The 14,334-nt window shown below is 36.4% G+C and overlaps 1 pseudogene; it reads right to left on the reverse strand.

Annotated features, from left to right (window-relative positions):
* Nucleotides 1-785: 785 nt before the first annotated feature.
* On the reverse strand, nt 786-1,318 carry LOC121491756 (annotated as a pseudogene).
* Nucleotides 1,319-14,334: the final 13,016 nt, after the last annotated feature.

Genomic DNA, 14,334 nt, shown 5'->3' on the forward strand with positions numbered 1-14,334 from the left:
CTCCTGGTGCCTGTGTCTCTGCCTCTCTCTCTCTCTCTGTGTGACTATCATACATAAATAAAAAAATAAAAAATAAAATAAAAATAAAAATCATTCCTACAAACTCTTTTATGTTTTCCTAAACCCTGTATCAATTTACTTCTCTATCAGTGTAGGTGAATACCCAGTGTTACATGTATATTTTAATTTAATGTGCCAATTTTTGACATTTCACTGTGACAAAGTCTTATAAGTGAAAAGGTTGACTTTACTTCCAGCTCTTCTTCCTCATAATTAGGAACTCTCATTCTTCCTGGTTAAGTCACTAGGAAAAAATAACTGCCTAAACATTATTTTCCTTATTTTAGAGTAGTATAAAAACAGTATCACATTTATATAGTCTTCTAAAACTCATTTCTTGACTTATACTTTCACCCATGTAGATAGATGTATGTGTCTGTCATTCAGTGACTTTTCACTGTATAATTACTATTCCATTGTATAAATATACTATTTATTTATTGATTCTTCAGCACAGGAACATTTGAGGTATTATCAGTTCTCCTTCATTACTTCTAATGATATAAACAGTCTTTTTTTAATTCAATGATAATTTATTTTTCTGAATTTAGTTTGCTACGTGCTGTTCCCTGCAAAGATGGGGCAACCACACAACATCCCTGAGGCCCCAGTTGCAGACCTGAGTATTATCCATAGGCAACAGAGTCCATCAGAAGTCTACGAGAAATCTCCCAACTGGGCCGGTATTTCATTTTTAAATACTCATCCAGCTCTTCCTTACAGACTCAGAAAGATATTCCCTCTTTCCCACCTGGTAAAAGTTAATAGCAATGCTTTGAAGAATACTTTGAAGCTACTCTGTCCCCATTGCCTGAGAGAACTTGAACTTTAAGTGGCCACACGGTACAATTTCCAGGAGCATGGCTTCCATGTCATTTTCTGGGAGTGTGACCACTGTTCGCTCAGCTGTTCCTCAGAGGGTCTCCTTGGGCTGCCATTCTACCTGTGGGAGATCCAAATATGATGGTCTGCAAGCCTCTCTCATGGCCAACACAACAAGGTTCCTGTCTGGCTTCTGGTGCAGGGAGGTTTGGTCATTCTTTTTATCAGCTTCTCAATAATGCAAGCTCCAGGTTTGAACTGTAGAAATCTCTGCTCCCATAACATCTTCCAAATTGTGCACTAGTAATACACTGTTCATCATCTTCTTCATACAAGTCAGCTTTCTTCTCTGCCCATCACTGGGCTTCATCCAAAGCACAAAGCTCATGGCCTGAATACATAACTCTATTTCCAACAGCTGTAGTAGAGCCGCCATCTCTGAGGGCAGTGGTGGTCACTGCAGGTACAGTGTGCCCAACAGGCACCCTGAAGACACACGGCACCAGACTGCAGCTGTAAGGGCCAGGATTGGAGAACCCAGGCTACTGGCCAAGAGCCTCTTGATGCACTGCCAATCTTTTGCCATCCCTTAACAGAGTCTCCTTTATGGGCACTGCTGTTCTTCTGTCTTGCCTTGCTATGAACATTCTTGTACATGTTTCCTGATGCACATTTCCATAAATTTCCCCAGAGTAAATAAATGGAATTATTTACAGCATGTCACTCTTGAGAAGAGGCATTAAACTAGTTTAAAATAATTACGTTTGGGATGCCTGGGTGACTCAGTGGTTGAGTGTCTGCCTTTGACTCACGTTGTGACCCTGGGGTCCTGGGATCGAGTCCTGCATCAGGGTCCCTGCAGGGTGCCTGCTTTTTCCTCTGCCTGTATCTCTCAGGGATAAACACAAAAAAAATCTTTAAAAAAGAAAACAATTATGTTCATAGAACTAGGTACTCACAACTTTCTTCATTGCTGTATTTAAGACAAGAGGACAAGAAACTTTGTTTTTCTTTTGTTTTTGAATCATCAAAAAAAAATCAGTATCTAGGTTAAAACCAGTTCTTATTTTCTTTGGATTTTGTTCCTAAGGTTTATTTCATGTCATCAGAGCCTAGTTGTAATTTGTGTTCTGGACTATGACATTAAAACATACACTGGGATGCCATCTTAGCATAGCAGTAGAATAACCTAGGGAAAATCACTTTGCATGACCTGTCAATGGGTTTTTGAAGCAGAAAGAGTGGTGCACTTTCATCATGCATTATAAATATTTATTCAACATTCCCTTGGTGTTAGAATTTAGACTCAGGCAACAGTAGGATGAGCAAAAATGGAAAGGTGAAGTCTGGATATCCCAGCAGGTCCACAAGGTGATGCAAGTGCCAGGTGTCAGAACACGGAATCAAGGAAAGAGTAAACTGTTTCAGAGAGGGTACTCAGAGATTAGTGATCATTTGAGTGTTTGAGGACAAGGAGTTCCCAAATCACCCAAGCAAAATGGAGTCACCATTCATCAATAGACTAACCCAGCTAAGATCCAAAGCACCTTGCTATTCAGGCAAGGTAGACAAATCAAGGGGAACTCACTTGGAGGGCAACTGAAAGAGCACCACAGAATCATGGGTGCATATTCTAAAAACTTAAAAACAGGTCTTATGAATGTGATGAGATAGAGAAAATTTTATTCATAAAAGTGCCTCTTAGGGAGAATACTATATTTACTTGAAAGGCCAGCAGCAACAACTATCCTTAGGACAAAAAGCTCAACACTAAAGGCATTAATAATGGCCAAGATTTTACAGAAAGGAATAAATACAATTCTACCAGAGATGAGAGAGAGAGAGAGAGAGAGAGAGAGAGAGAGAGAGAAAGTTGATAGGAGAAAGTAGATGAGGAAGGAGAACAAATTACAGAATTCAAAAACACTTTCTACCACTGCTTCTAGAAGTCTTCAGCAAAAAATATTTCAATGAAGTACACATGTAGATAGATTTTTTAAATCAAGTCTAGTAAAGGCTGAATTTCAAATTTGGGTGGAGGCAGAGTAGAACCAAAACAGGATGAGAAGATGTGAAAGCTGGAGATGAATGCAACCCAGGGAAAATAAATAAGGATCTTTAAACTACCATGAGAATAGCTTTGGTCTACTGTCAACTGTGGAAATGGTATGCAAATTAGTTCATTCAGATCTACAGGAAGACAGAAGCTCTTAGCCAAGTCCTGCTTTGCACAGGGAACCTGCAAGTACACCAATCCTACCCGAAAACTGAAGTGCTGAGGTTAATACAGGATCCTTGGCAAGACTGATGTTGGATTCCTCTGACGAACAATCTAAACCATAAGTTTCTTGTGTACTCCACACTTGGATTCCAAGTTTTCTCCAGGGCCAAGAGCTGATTTGAGCTCGTAGGAGTAAGGTAGACTGGGTAATTATGTTACAGTGAAAATACTTCAGGCAACAGATCACATTCATAGCACACATCTCACGATGGACATGTAGAATCAGTATAAATGCCAAAAACTGCTTAAAAAGACATCCAGTACTAAAGACTGAAGTCTACATATATAGAATATGGACTGTTTTTGAAGGTTAGCCTCATGAGGTTTAGAAATAGTTTTCCGGGATCCCTGGGTGGCGCAGCGGTTTGGCGCCTGCCTTTGGCCCAGGGCGCGATCCTGGAGACCCGGGATCGAATCCCACATCGGGCTCCCGGTGCATGGAGCCTGCTTCTCCCTCTGCCTGTGTCTCTGCCTCTCTCTCTCTCTCTGTGACTATCATAAATAAATAAAGATTAAAAAAAATGTTTTAGAAATAGTTTTCCTATTTTTGTTAAGTTTGGATTAAGATAAACCTATTACTTATGAACCAGGTGAAGGAGTCATTAAAGATATGTCTTGGTGGAATGCATAACGAAAAAAAAAAATTGAAAACAAAAACACAACAACCCTTCCAAAGACAAAAAGAGAGAATAATGAGAGGTATTGGGGAGGGACCAGGTGGCAAAAGAGCCAAAGAGATTGCAACATCCAGCCAGAGGATTGGTTTTCTCATGGATTTAGTTTTGCCACCCTTCTATACCTGACATGCTTTTTATTAAATGCTACAAGTAACCCTTAATATAGCTAGGTTAAAAAATAGGGGGAAAATGAAAGGTAAGACCCCACTCAACATCCTATTCTACTGATCGAAAGATTTTTTTAAATCACCATAGATCCTTCCCTTCTCTTGTAAGAAAAACAAATTTAAGGTCATCTTTGTCCTTGTGTATTTGTCTACTGACCACTCGTTCTGTTTCCCTTCTCCTCCCTCCTCTTATATCTTGACCACCTGGTTGTCCTCCCTTCCCTCTACCTTAGTCTGATGCTGGGGTATGTGAGTTTCCTGTTCAGACTTTAAATGAGTACTCTAGAATGTTCTATCCTTGGATGTATGTTTTCCTACAGTATTCTTTCTATTGAGAACAGCATAGTATCAAGGTCAAGAACATATCATTTGGAACCACTCTGCATGGGTTCAAATCTTGAGTCTAACACATACATAGAAGTGTAACCTCTGACAATTACTGATTACCTCTGGGACACACTTTATAAAAGGGTGACAATAATAGTATCTTCCTTTCAAGGAACATAAATGCTATACTTTAAAAGTATAACAAATGCTTAGAACAATGCCTTGCACACAGCACTGTGAAATCTTTGGCTTTATTACCATGATGCTTAGAGGAAAAAAAAAAACATATCCACTTCTCTATCTTCATTTGTTTATTTATTTATTTTAGAGAAAGAGAGAATGTGCACAAGCAAGAGAGGGAGAAATAGAGAACACCTCAAGCAGACTTCATGCTGATTGTGGAGCCTGGGTAGGGCTCAACCTCATGGCTATTGAGTACACTTCCTGAGCCATAACCAGGAGTCAGACGCTTAACTGACTGAAACAAATTTAAGGCCATCTTCCTTGTCCTTGTGTATTATTTGTAACCTGGGTGCCCCACACCCACTCCTCTATTTTCAGATTCATGCCATTTTGAGAATAACCTTTGATTCTTTTTCTCCAATTATTCAGCTATAACCTCACTTCTAAGCTGCTAAATTCCTGTTGCATATTGTCACCAGATTGTTCTGCTAGTACCTGCACTTAACATGTTCCAAACTAAAGTCTTTTTTTCCCTCAGACTCTGTCTGTCTTGTTTTTAAAATAATATCACAATTGTTCCATTCACCCAATCTCAAAATCTACTCACCAACTTAAACTGCTTATTCTTCAATTTCCCTATCTCGTCTGTATGAGTTCTAGTTATCCTACTCAGATATACCCCTCATCTGTGTCTACCTGATTTTTTTTCCCCATTTCTTTTTCACTACCTGAGTTCACACACTCCTGCTTATTTGAATTACTGCCATAACCCGTGAACTGGTCTCCCTTCCTCTAGTCTCTTTGTTCCTAGAACATACCTTCCACATGAGCAGCAAATCATCATGTTAAAACCCAATCTGCCCTAATTACTCCCTTGCCCAAATTACATTAAATTTACAACTATTTAATAGTACTTTAAAGCTCATTAGGTAGATTTTCAAGATGCTTTATGATCTGCCCACTAGGTATGTCTTCACATTTGTCTTCCATGACAATCAAAGCTTTCTCTTTTTCAGTCACGTTCACAGCTCACAGCTTCCCAATCACACCGAGTTTTCTCATCAAGGTATATGTTTGATGACTAGAATGTATTTCTTCATTATTAAATTTTAGTTCATCAAAATTTTTTTAGTTTACCTTTTGCTCAACATTTAAAACCTAAGCCAAATTCCTTTTATGGCATGAACCTTTTCTGTTTCCCCTGCTTCATTTAATTCAATATTTCAACCCCTGCTTCATTAGATTAAGCCTTTCTTCCCTCTCCAACACTAGAACTTATTTAGAATTGATAAAAATTGCCATACTATATACCTGAGAATACCTACTTATATGCTTTAGACTGGGCCAGGTAACTTATAATATTATCTACATTATTTATAATATCCCTATAACATAGGTAAGTATTATTACCTCAATTTTCATACATTGAATTTGAAGATGAGGGGTTAAACAAGTTACCCAAACACATTCCTAATAACACAGAAACAAAGAGCCATATCAAATATATGCATCTCTCAAATCAGTGCTCACTTCATTATCACTTATTTCAGTGTTCTATGAAGGAGCATCTACTAGAAGCACCTTGAGGTGCTTACTAAAATGTAAATTCCTAGTCTGCTAAGGAAGGGATAAGAAATTGGCATCTTTAATAATTTCCCCAGGTGATTCTCATGCACTGGCAATTTTCAAAAACGGTGCCATAGTGCATAGAACCTCTCTTTTATTACCTTGATTATTGTATATATTAAATTCAGTGGTGAACTAGTTTCTTGAGGGCAAGAATCATGTCTTATTTCTCTCTGCCAGAGTTCATAGCATAGTGGCTTATACATAATATATACTCAATAAATTTTAGTTGAATTATTGCCAGTTTCTGTGTTTCACCATAGCAGAAATTATTACGAACCTGTTAACAGTCAGTAATGTATTTTTTTTATTTGGCAAGCTCGAATGTTGAGGCCTTGATTTAGAATATACACATATAAACACAGTCATATATATATTTATTATAGAACATTTGGAAGAATGCAGAAAAACAGAAGAAAAAGATCACCTAAGAATAGGACCTTATTTCATATTTACATATTTAAGTGTTTCTTCTGTGTACATTTCACATATATAAGGAAATTGTATACATATATGTATATATAGACATGTGCGTATATTTTTCTTTCGAAAAGTGAAAATAATTTTTATCAATTTTTATTTGATGCAAGATCTGATGCCACTATTTAAGTGCAACTATCTGTATAGTGACCTTTTCTTTGTATACCTTTGAAACTTTAACACAAGAATGAAATTTATTTTCTCCCATTTTTCTTCACATATCTAAGAGAAATTCTGTCTACCAAAGGTGGAAAAGGCACTTTATACTAAGAGTCACAAATAGGGAGTGTTAAAGCAAAAGATAGCAGATTCGGTAACTCATTATCTCTTCCCTAAGAAGTACATGGTAAGAACAGTAAAAGAAGGCAAACTCCTCTAAAAAAGCAATAGAAAAAAAATGATAGCAAAATCTTCTTAGAAATGGTACAGCAGAAAGACAGCAATTGACTTAGTAAATGCAAATAGCTAAGACCCGGGGAAGCAATAAGGAAAATTAAGAGGCAGCACAAATTGTGCTAAAGGTCCCCAAGTGTTCAGAGAAAATTCACTTCAAGTACTTCAAGTAGAAACAAAGGTGGGCCTGAAAACAAGTGGACTGGTCTAAGATTGATCCCCAAATCTCTCCTAAGAGTTCACATAGCACAGTAATAACATGACCCGAAACTGAGCATAAGACCAGAGGAATATGCTCTCAAAAAAGTATTAATTGGATGCATGCCTCAACATCATACACAAAAATAAATGCAAAATAGACAATCTCCCCCAAAAAATAAGACCTAAAGCCATAAAACTTTTTTAAAGATTTATGTATTCGAGAGAGAGAGAGAGAGAGAGAGAGAGAGAGGCAGAGACACAGGCAGAGGGAGAAGCAGGCTCCATGCAGGGATCCCGACATGGGACTTAATCCTGGGTCTCCAGGATCACACCCTGGGCTGAAGGCAACACTAAACCACTGAGCCACCCGGGGGCTGCCCTAAAGCCATAAAACTCTTAAGAGAAGCCATAGGGCTAAATATTCCTGACCCTGGATTTGGCAACAGGTTCTTGGGTTGATCCCAAAAGCATAAGCAAAAAAAGAAATACATAAATTGAATTTGTTGAAATTAAACACTTTTGTGCAAAGGACTTTACGAAGGGAAAAGATAACCTACAAAATTGGGTGAAAATATCTGCAAATCATGTATCTGATTAGGTATTAGTAGCCGGTATATATAATGCACTTTTAAATTCAGAAGAGGCATCTGGGTGTGTCAGTTGGTTAAGCACCTGCTGTAGGCTGCGGTTGCAATCTCAGGGTCGTGGGATCCAGCCCAGTGGCATAGGGCTCCCTGCTCCACAGGGAGTCTCCTCCCTCTCCCTCTGCCCCTTCTCCCCTGCTTCTTTTCCTCTCTCTCAATGTGGATGAAATATTTTTAAAAAATAATTTCAGCAACAAAATACAAACCACCTAATTAAAAAAATGGACCAAAGACTTCAATATTTCTCCAAAGACGGCATATAAATGGTCAATGAGCAAATAAAAATGCTGAATATATCGTTACAGAAATGTAAATTAAAAGTGCAAGAGATACAGGTACAACTTCGCACCTACTAGGAAAGTTGGGGAAGAACAGGAGTGGAGAAGGGAGGAATGAGGAGGGGAGGAGGAGAAGAAAAATAAATTGAGTGTTGGCAAGGATGTTGAAAATTAGAAACCTCATACATTGTTAGTGGGAATGTAAAATAGTTAAGCCACCTTGGAAAAAGTTTGCTCATAAGGTTAAACAGGGTTGCTATATGACCGCTCTTCCACTCCTCAACATATATTCCTAAATATATTTTTAGGTATATACCTAAACTATTTGAAAACAAATATATGTACCTAAATTTTCAATGAAGCGCTATTCACAAGTAAAAGGTGAAAGCAACCGAAATACCTTTCAGTTGATACATAGGTCAGCAATACATATATACGTAAATATATATATATATGTATATATATATATATTTTTTTTTAAGATTCAGCCACAGAAAAGGATGAAATGCTGCTAATGATACAAAACATTATGCAAAGTGAAATAAGCCAGACATAAAAGGTCACTTACTGCATGATTCTATTTCTAGAAAATATCTGTAATAATTAAATCCATAGAGACAGAAAGCAGACTGGTGGTTGTCACAGGCTAGAGAGAAAGGGAAATGCGGAGTAACTGCTTCATGGGTTTGGAATTTCCTTTTTGCACTGATGCAAATGTTTCGCAACTACATAGAGGTGGCAATCATACAACATTGTAGACACTAAATGCCAATGAACTGTCAACTCTAAAATGGTTAATTTTATGTTATGTGAATTTAACTTTAATAATTTTTAGGAGTTACTTTTAAATAATAAAGGATTCTTAGACAGAAGGACATCATGCACAATTGTGGTTTGCTGTACACTATGAAAATAGGCAAGTTAAAGTAAATTTACATATTAAATGAAATCCTCATCTCTCTTTCCAAATTCGGTTCCTCCAGAATCCTGAAAACAGTATTTTTAAAACTTCAAGAAGGAACATAAAAGATATTTTTGTGTGTGAGAAATTTAACTAGCCCTAAAGAAAAGCCATGAAGACACACAAAGCATATTAAGCTGAATTGTGCAACCAGATCATCCTCCAGCAAAGTCCTCGGTTGATGACATTCACAGGCAGGTAACTTGTAATAAACTCTATGGGGCCTTACACTTAAATATGAGTCAATAGCAGTGGACAGCCTTTCACAGGAAAAGCGGCAATCAAAACACAGAAACAAAAAAAAAAAAAAAAGAATTTACACCAGAGAGGGAAGACAAAACATCTCATAAAAGATATCAAAAGAATTAAATGAGAATAGGGTGGTTAAAAAAAAAAAAAAAAGGCAAGAACAAACAACAGTGATACTGACACAGTTTTGTATAAAAAACCCATTGAAAGAATAGATAAAATTCTCAATAGAAATGTGGGACATTAAGTTTGAATAAAATTCTAAGCAAACAGGTAAAATTAAAGACAAGTAGAAAACATAAATCATCTGGGAAGAATTCAAAATTGAAGTGAGAAAAAGGAGGGAATTAATCAAATGCCTAATTAACTGTATTTATATTTGAGAATTGAATTCTTCTCTTTTGATTTTCTTCTATGCCCTTTCCAATCAGGATTTTTCTCCCACTTTTTCTGTAGCTCCTATTAAAGTCACCCATCATCTAGGTCCAATATACAAAGTCCAATTTTCAATCTTCATCTCCCTGGAACTCTTTGCGTCATCATTGGATAGAGTGGCTTACTCCTTCCCTCCTAGAATTCTTTTGTCATGGGAAATCCAGGAAACCACTCTCTAGGTTCTCCCAACACCTGCCTTAGGAGCTCCATTTTAGTCTGTTTCACCAATGCTGTACTCCTTGGGCCACACCTGGACTGCTCCATGAACCTCCGCTTGACTGACACTTCCTTCATTGTTTCATTCAATCCCAAGGCTCTAAATAGCATTCCCAGGCTGATGATTTTTCAAAATGTACAGCCTTAATCCAGAATTCTTCCATGAATTATATCCTTCCAGATCTAATTAGCTATTCAACTTCCCCAGTTAGATATCTAAGAAAAATGTCCAACTTGCAAGTTTTAAAACCAGATTTATTATGTTCAACCCTCAAACTTGTTCCTTCTCCAGGCTTCCCTATTTTAGTAAAGGGCAGTAGCATTCTTCCTGTTACTCCAGCCAAAGTTCTTGGCTGTTATTATCCATTTTCTCTCACATTTAAGATCCAATTCATTGGCACTTCACATTAGATCTCCCTTTAGAAAATGTTCAGAATCTAACCATTTATCTTTTCCACCTGTACCCACTGTGGTTCAAGCTACAATATTTCTCATCTGAGTTATCATAGTTGCCCCTTGTCTTGCCTCATTCCTAGCAATCTTGTTGCCCTTTATTATATCTTCTACAAAGAAAAATAGGCATCATTTAAAATGTAAACTAGAATATGCAATTCCTACATAAAAATAAAAAACTCCAGTTGACTAATAATACACTATATGCTGATTAAATTGCATTTAAATTGTTAAAAATCTCCAGTTGATTCCCATCTCACTGAGAATAAAAGCCAATGGCTTTACAAGGATTTATAAGACACCACATAATCTCTCAATTTCTACTGCTACCTTGTCAAATCTACTATAACACACCAGCTTTCTTGAAGTCCCTCGAATATGTCCAGTATATTCAGCCCTTGGTATCTTTTACTCTTGCTTTCTCACTTCTTTCAGATACTTTCTTGAATGATATTTCATCAGGATGACCTTCACTGACTATGCTATCTTTTTAAAAAAAAATTTGTTTTATTTAAAGGTTTTATACAAATAATAAAAATTTGAGTAATACTTTAGTTTGCCCAGGAGGATCCCAGAATCCCACCACTCATTAAAAAATTATTAAATGATCAGCTTTTGGGGGAACTGTCCATGGAAATAAAGATATATGTATTTAGGATAACTAGAATGCTATTTCTTACGAAAATTTTTATTTTAATAATGGAACAGTGAAATGAAACTTTTCACCATGGGATAAATGATTACCATGATAGCTAATATTTTTCAAAATACCATAAAAGGTTTAAGAGAAATTTTGAAAATCATTACAAAGATGAAGTTTTTAGACAAAATATTGACGAGTAAAAGTATTTGTAGATGAAGTGTCTGGAAAGGGATTAATATCCAAAATATATTAAAAATAAAACCTTTTACAACACCCCCCCAAATCCAATTACAATATAGGCAAAGGGCACAAACACACATTTTTGCAAAGACACACAGCCAGCAGACACATGAAAAGATACTCAATTATCTGAAAAGATGCTAATCACTAGGGAAATACAAATCAAAACCACAATGAGATACCATCTGACATGCACCAAAAACAAAACCAAAAAACAACACAAGTAGTAGCAAATGTTGGCAAGGATGTGGATAAAAGGGAACACTTAGGCACTGTTAGTGGAAATGTGCAGTGATACAGTCACTGTGGAAAACAGTATGGAGGTTCCTCAAAAAATTTAAAATAGGAATATCAAATGATCTAGTAATTCTACTGCTGGGTATTTATACAAATAAAACAAAAACACCTATTTGAAAGATATATGCAGCCCTATGTTTATTGAAGCATTATTTACAATAACCAGGATATGAAAGCAACCCATCTCCATCAATCCATAGATGAATAAGATGTGAAATATATATATATATATATACACACACACACCATGGAATATTAGCCATAAAAATATAATTTTCCCATTTGCAAAAATATGGATGGCTCTACAGAGTATGATGCTAAGTGAAATAAGACAATACTATATGATTTCACTCTTATGTAGAATTTAAAAAAACAAAGTAAACGAAGAAAAAAAGAGAGAAAAACAAACTTAAATACAGAGAAATCGTGATTACCAAAAGAGATGAATGAGAAGATGGGCCAAACGGGTGAAGGAGGTTATCATAATGGGGCAGTAATGTACACAATAATTGAATTATATTGTACACCTGAAACTAACTTAACATGGTATATTAATTGTATTTCCATAAAAAATGGTTTTTTGATGTTTCAGATTTAGAGGTCTCAATATAGTTCTTGCTCTAATGATATAATCATATCACTTTTATTTTAGTACTTTTATTTTGTCCTATCTCCCAAGTTTTTAGGCAGAGGGAGAAGCAGGCTCCATGCACCAGGAGCCCGATGTGGGATTCGATCCCGGGTCTCCAGGATCGCGCCCGGGGCCAAAGGCAGGCACCAAACCGCTGCGCCACCCAGGGATCCCCTGTAAAGATGCATAAAATACCTGTAACATCTGTTATGCAAACCAAGTAAGATAGTGAAATAAAAAGGCTTATAAGTTCAATTGGGACAATTAGAGTGTTGTATTAGAGTTTAATTTCATTATCATAGGTGAACTCTAATGCTTCTTCTTCGCTTTTGTTACATGTATACTGAATACACCCTCCCCAACTAAGGTACATCATTTTACCAAAATAGGTATCCTTGATCTTGAGGTTTTGTATCCATCTCCATTAGCTCTATGCCCTCCACAGAGCCTAGTGTGCAGAGTCTTTTATTGAATTCTATATGCGTATTATTTATCTCATAGGTATTAAAATCTTTCTAGTCTGCTTTGGTTCAGATTCCAGGTGGGGAATGATCTTGAAGAGTAGAGGCTCATCTCTACCTAGTGGCCTTCAGTTTCAACAATAGCAGGACTCTTGTAATTATGCCATAAATCATGAGTAAATATTATTTAAGGTTCATGACTTCTCTCTGCTTTAATAACATTCTACAAACTTTACATCACAGAGCTGTAATTCTGACTTGTTATTCCATCTTCTATCATAGATCTCAAAGAATGTCTACAAACTCCTCTTGCGTCTCCACGTTATTATTTTCATTTGGACACTATGCTCTTGGAAGTCACAGATGTTAAGATCACTGGGATAGCAGGAAAGACATGAGTCCAGATAACCTTATTCCAGCCCAGTAATCCATTCACTACTCAATCTTTCCGAAGTCCTCTGTAGTTGTGGGGCCTAAAACAGTGAAATAAATAAAGGTACAAAATAATGACACAAAAATCCCCATCAGAAATTGAAATATTTAACCATTTGTCCTGCTCTACATCTCCCTTATTTAATTGAATTGGCTGATATTCCTTTTCAACAAGCAAGCTCTATTCCTTCCGTTAGAAAAATAACTACAGAATGACTCATGATCCAAGAGCAATTGGCACAGATTTGAAGGCACATTTGCAGTGAAGTATTTTTAAATTGTAGATGAATTCTCTTTGCACTCTGTTTTTTTGTTTTCCTGACCCAGAAAGCATAAACTCTGCTTTGTTATATATTAAGCTGTCAGCTTTGACCCCATTTTAGATTTGGTGGTGGATTGTTTATTGTCTACACCTCCCATTCATTTTTGAAGTTAAAAAATCATTTTGTATAAATTCAATATTTAAAAAATTAATCAAGTAACATTTACTTTAAAAATCAAATACATAAAACCCTATAAGTTATTTTTTTTTGCCTACAGAGATAAATATTGGGAAGATTTGGATAAGGTGGCCTCAAATGTACTATTTCTGTCTTTCAGTAATTCTATTCCAATACACACACACATACAGAGGTGACAGGTGAAATTGGTAGCAGAAACAGAGAGCTTTCCACGCCTCCACAGACTAGTCTATACCAAGTGAGGAGAAACACTCAAAAGTAGCAGAAATGGACATTTCTGGGCTTGCAGAATTCTGACAAGATGATCTCGTGTCATGTCATTCCTGGAAAACAAACAATGAGTCTATGATATATACTGATAATATGCCCAGATTTGGTTACTTCAAGAATCCTTCCTTCAGGATTTTCTTCTTTTGAAAAAATAAGGAATTCTATAGCCTTCAAGGAAAAGCAGCAATAGGAATAGCCATTTAGTTTTTTCCAAACATTATCATTGAAATAAACACTAAGAAAAATGAGACTAAGCAAAACGCCATTACAGAGAAGAACAGAGTGAGTGTGGTTATGGTTATCACACTTAGGAATTTTAGTTTTGCCAAACTGAAAATATATTAGCTTCTGTGGATTAGCTGCAGTGGACATAAAGTAGAATACATTCCAGATTTTTTTTTCCAAATTCCTAACAAGCCTTGGTAACAGATGTTTTTATTCTTGAA

This window comes from Vulpes lagopus, chromosome 5 (assembly GCF_018345385.1).
Source record: "Vulpes lagopus strain Blue_001 chromosome 5, ASM1834538v1, whole genome shotgun sequence".
Lineage (NCBI taxonomy): Eukaryota > Metazoa > Chordata > Mammalia > Carnivora > Canidae > Vulpes > Vulpes lagopus.